Below are 5,428 nucleotides of genomic sequence, written 5' to 3' on the forward strand. Positions count from 1 at the left end.
GCTAGGCAGTTAGTGTAAAAAGACCCCAAAGAAAAGTAGCCAGTTTCTTGGCTAAAAGTCAAAATGTCCTCAGGCCTCTTAGCAACATATTCTGTTCCAAAGGCCAAGTCTCAAAAACAAAACACCTTATATAAATGCATGAAATTCTCAATAAATTATTTATTTAAAAAAATAAAAAGAGATGAGGTTAGATGAAGTCACATGGACATACCCCAATATGACAGGTGTCCTGACAAGACACCCCAAGGGGGCAAGAAAGAAAAAAAAAAAAGAGTGCTTGCTGCTCTTCCAGAAGACCAGAGTTCAGTTCCCAGTACCATGTCAGGTGGCTCACAACCACTTGTAACTCCAGCTCTGGGAGATATCAACACCCTTTCCTTCCCAAGTTGTGTGTGTGTGTTTAAAAAATATTTTATCTTTATTTTATGTGTATGAGTGCATGTGTGTAAGTAAGTGCACCTGTGTCGTGCAATGCCCACAGAGGTCAGAAGGTGTCAGATCCCCTGGAACTGAGTTATGGATGGTTGTTAGCTGCCCTGTGGGTACTAGGAATCGAACCCAGTCCTCTGCAAGAGCAGTCAGTGCTCTTAACCTCTGATCCATCTCTCCAGTCCCCTAAATTGTTTTTTGTTATGGTGTTTTATCGTAGCAATAAAGAAGCAAATTAGAATAGCCACTCATGGGAGTCAGTTCTCTCCTTTCACTATGAGTCCTAGGGATCAAATTCAGTTTGTCAGGCTTAGTGACAAGTGCCTTTACCCACTGAGCCATCTCATTAATCCTTACATTCACTTTAGAGTGCTTTCCTTCTTCGCATGTTGTTGCTGGCCCCAGTGAGCTTTGCAGCCATGGGTCAAGCAGGTTTCTATTAATTCCAGAGGCATGCCCATTTGTGTACCCAGCAGCAGCAAACATCCAAGCCAAAAGGGTGTTCCTGAACTGCAAACAGAGCACCGAGTTCTGCACCAGAGGGGAAGAACTAAGGGAACTGGGCATACTGCCTGAGAGTTTCAGCATTTTTGGACCCCAGCCAACAATAAGCCACTTTGCCAAAGGGAGGAGGCTTCAGGGATCAAGCAATGTACCAGACCTGGTCTACAGCGCTCAGTCTCACCTGGCAGCAAGCCAATGTAGAAGGGAGACAAATCCATAGCATTAGCAATCCACTAGCCATGGGCTCAGAGGTGTCAGTCTGCACAGTAATCCTTAGGCAATGGGGCTTGCTCTTCACCACAGAAGGAAGGGGCACCAAACACTGTGTCCTCTATAGCCTATGCTCACTGGTGCTTAAACTTCTTAGTGGGTTGGCTACTGGCTTCCCTCTCTTTATGACTGCCCTTTGTGATCATCTTCTACCCACTGTGGCAGGGTATTCCCAGAGACCCCTGATTTAGGATTCTTCCTTGTTTTCACATCCTCAGAGTAGCTCAGTCTCAAATCCGAGCTACCCTCTTCAAAATGATACTTGGTCATAGCACTCAGATATGGGGAACTATGGGATGGATTTCTTCTTTAATGCTAGTCTGTCACACTGAAGGAGTCACAGTCATACCAAGTCCTCCCACTAGAATTAAGGCCTTTCAAGAACTGTGGTGAGGAGGCAGGTGTAGTGGCTCATGCCAGTAATCCCAGAACTTGGAAGGCTGAGGCAGTAGGATCACCTGGGTTTGATGCCACCCTGGACTATGTATCAAATTCCAAGAGAATCTGAAATACAGAGTGAAACCCTGTGTCAAAAAGCAAAATACAGGCCGGGTGTGGTGGCACATGCCTTTAATCTCAGCACCTTGGAGGTAGAGACAGGTATAAATCTCTTGTGTTCTGTCTACATAGGGAAATCCTGACTTAAAAAAAAAAGCGGGGACTGGAGAGATGGCTCAGCAGTTAAGAACACTGGTTGTTGTTGCAGAAGACCTGGGTTTGAATCCAAGCACCCACATGGCAGCTAACAATTGTCCATAACTCCAGTTCCAGGGCATCTGACAGCCTCATCTGTCCTCCACAGGCCTTGCACGACATGGGTGCACTTACCTACACACAGGCAATACACACATACACATAAAATAAAAATAATAAATAAAAAAATTTTTTTAAAAAGCAAAACTACAGCAATGGTGTTAGCATACACAAGACCCATGCAAATTTAAGAGGATACAAACCCAGCACTGAACTGTGAAAATGAACAGCAGGCCCCAATCTTAGTCAAAGAATTATTGGTAGCTGATTACTGCTGGGTAAGAATGAGCTGATCTTAAAGGGAGTGGCTCTAGATAGGCTGACTAGATCCCAGTGGATGAACTTGCACTGAGAGACCTCTGGGGACCGTAACTTTACATGATAGGCCTTAATACAAATGGCAGAAGGTATGAACTTCAGCCAGGGGGCAGGGGGGAGGTATGGGAGGATGCCAAAGGGGAACAGTGTATAAAGATGATTTTTCTGAGCTGGGCATGGTATGTGGTGCACACCTTCAATCCCAACACTCGGGAGGCAGAGGGAGGTGGATCTCTGTGAGTTTGAGGCCAGTCTGGTCTACATAGACAGTTCCAGGACAGTTTGGACTACGGTGAAACCTTGTCTCTAAAAGACCAAAAAAATATGATTTCCTGTATGAAATACGCAAAAATTCAATTAAAAATTTTAAAAAAGCAAAACAACAACAACAAACAAAAACAAGCAGTGCAGATCCTGAGGTTCAGTTGGGTCTGCCTGCCTTTCTGAGTCTTGATTCAGAATGGTGTAACTTTCCCTTTTTCTTCTCTTTTTTCTTTCTTTCAGATGCTGACCAGCGCCTAAGCATGCTTTTTCTGGTACTTTAGACTTATTTTACTCTCTCTAATGCTCCCCTCTCTGCCATGTGGCTGACCTCCATGACTTAACTCAAATGGCATGGTTTTTTCTTTTTCTCCTCTCTATGTCCCTTTTCTGGGGAACTGTTAAGATTTACAGTTTGCTTGCTTTGGAGTTGTTTTTTTTTGGGGGGGGGCGCTTTTTGAGACAGAGTCTCCCTGTAGCCCCAGCTGGTCTGAAATTCACCATGTAGACCAGGCTGGTCTTGAATGCATATAGATCCTCCTGCCTCTGCCTCCTGAGTGCTGGGATCAAAGGCTTGAAGTTTTTCTTTTAAATTCTACTATAACTGTCTTTGTGTTGAGAGAGAGAGAGAGAGAGAGAGAGAGAGAGAGAGAGAGAGAGACTAGACTCCAAGCACCTCCCTGACAAAAACCCAAACAAAAAGCAGAAACAAGAGAACTGTGGCTAGGATGGCCAGTTTGCAGTTATTAGGGTTGTGTGGCTTTCCTTTGGGCTGCAAACAGTTCTTTTTCTACTATTCTCCATGTCCTAGCTTGCTTTCTATTGCTGTGACAAAAAACTCTGACCAAAACCATTTTGGAGAGGAAAGGGTTTATTTTATCTTCCATCTCCCAGGTCACAGTTCATCACTGAGGGGAATCAGGGCAGGAACCTGAAGGCAGAAGCTGAAGCCCAGACCATGGAGGAACGCTGCTTTCCTGGCCTTTGCTCAGTCTGTTTTCTTCTACAACATAGGACCACCAGCCCAGGGGTGGCATCACCCACAGTGGGCTGGGCCTTCAGACATCATTCACAATCAAGAAAATGCCCCCATAGACATGGCCACAGGCCAGTCCAATGGGGAAATTCCTCAACGGAGGCTCCCTCTACCCAGATGTGTCAAGTTGACAACTGAAGCTGTCCAGCACACTCTATTTGAACTTTCTATTTCTCCTTGCTCACTCTTTTTCTCTTCGTTTTCTTTTGTTTGAGGTAGGGGTCAGAATCTTACTCTGTAAGACCTCACTGAGTCTCTGATCTTACTGGTCAGAGACTCAGCACATAGCCTAGCCTCTACTAGACTCTTAACTCACTGCAATCCTCCTGGCTTAGCCTCTTGAGTGCTGGGATTATAGGCATGAGACTCCACCCCATGTGTGAGCTGCCACTCCCAGGTTTAAAGCATTTATTTTGCCAGGCGTGGTGGCACACGCCTTAAATCCCAGCACTCGGGAGGCAGAGGCAGGCGGGTCTCTGTGAGTTCAAGGCCAGCCTGGTCTACATAGTGAGTTCCAGGATAGCTGGGGCTACAGGGAGACCCTGTCTCAAAAAGACCCCCCCAAAAAAACTGATTTATTTTAAATTATGTGTATTATGTGTTTGGGTGTGTGTCTCTGTGTGGGTATGTTCACATGTGTGCAGATGTCCATGGAAGTGAGAAGAGGAAGTCAAATACTCTAGAGCTGGCATTCCAGGCAGTTGTGAACCACCTAATAGTAAGTGTTGGGAACTGAACTCTGGTCCTCTGCAAGAGTAGTACTGCTCTAACCTGTGGAGCCATCTGTCCAGCATTCCCCTCCCCCGCCCACTTTTAAAATTGAGACAAAGTCTCACGTAGCCTTAACTGGGTTAGAAATCACTATGTAGACCAGGCTGGCCTCAAATTTGCAGGGATCTTTCTGCCTCTACCTCATGAGTGCTGGGATTACAGGCTTGAGCCATCAAGTCTAGCATTCTGTCACTTCTTTCTTGATGTCTGATGTTCTCTCTCTCAGAGTGCAGTCCCTTCTTGTTACCCTGGCTCTTCTCATTCACAGACTCTCATGGAGGAAACCTCTAGTCCATCATCTCCTGGAACTGCATTATATCTTTCTTGTCTTTCCCACAACCATACTTTTTCTCACACTGTTCTTCTATCCAAGGCCTCTTCATCCTTAAAGGCCCTTCTTTAACAAGTATTTTTCAATTGCACTACATCCCAATGCTGTTCCAGGGAGCCTCCCTCCTCTATTTTCCCATGGACCATGATTTGTACCTTCCTTGGAGAAATGACCTCACCAGAGTATCACAACCCACACAGGACCTGCCAGGCATTTGGAAGGCTCCAAGGGATCACCTGCCCCACCCTCTTCATTCCCAGTACCTTGCCTCAGTAATGGTCCCAACATAAATTCATATTTCCTAAATATATTCTTGAGCTCATCTGTCCCAGTTCTAGGTGTTGAGAATCCTAGTAAGAGGAACATCTCATTGTTTTCTTGGATCTCATAATCCTATGAGAGGAGAAAAATAATGAACAGATACAGAACATTCGGATAGGTTGGATATGATGGCCTTTACCTGTAGTCCTGTCACTTGAGAGTCAGAAGCAGGAGGGAGTGTTTTTTTTTTTTTCTGGGAGGGGAGTGAAGGTGGGAGGGCAAAGTTTCATTTTGGTCAGGCTGTTTATTATTAATTAATTTATTTATTTATTTGTTTTCTGCTTTGGGTTACTTAGTGAGACCCTGTCTCAAAAAATTAAACCAGGGGCTGGAGAGATGGCTCAGCAGTTAAGAACACTGGTTGTTCTTCCAGAAGAACTGGGTTTGAATCCCAGCACCCACATGGCAGCTAACAACTGTCTGTAACTCCAGTC

This window comes from Nannospalax galili, unplaced genomic scaffold (genome assembly GCF_000622305.1).
Source record: "Nannospalax galili isolate Female #2095 unplaced genomic scaffold, S.galili_v1.0 scaffold851, whole genome shotgun sequence".
NCBI lineage: Eukaryota > Metazoa > Chordata > Mammalia > Rodentia > Spalacidae > Nannospalax > Nannospalax galili.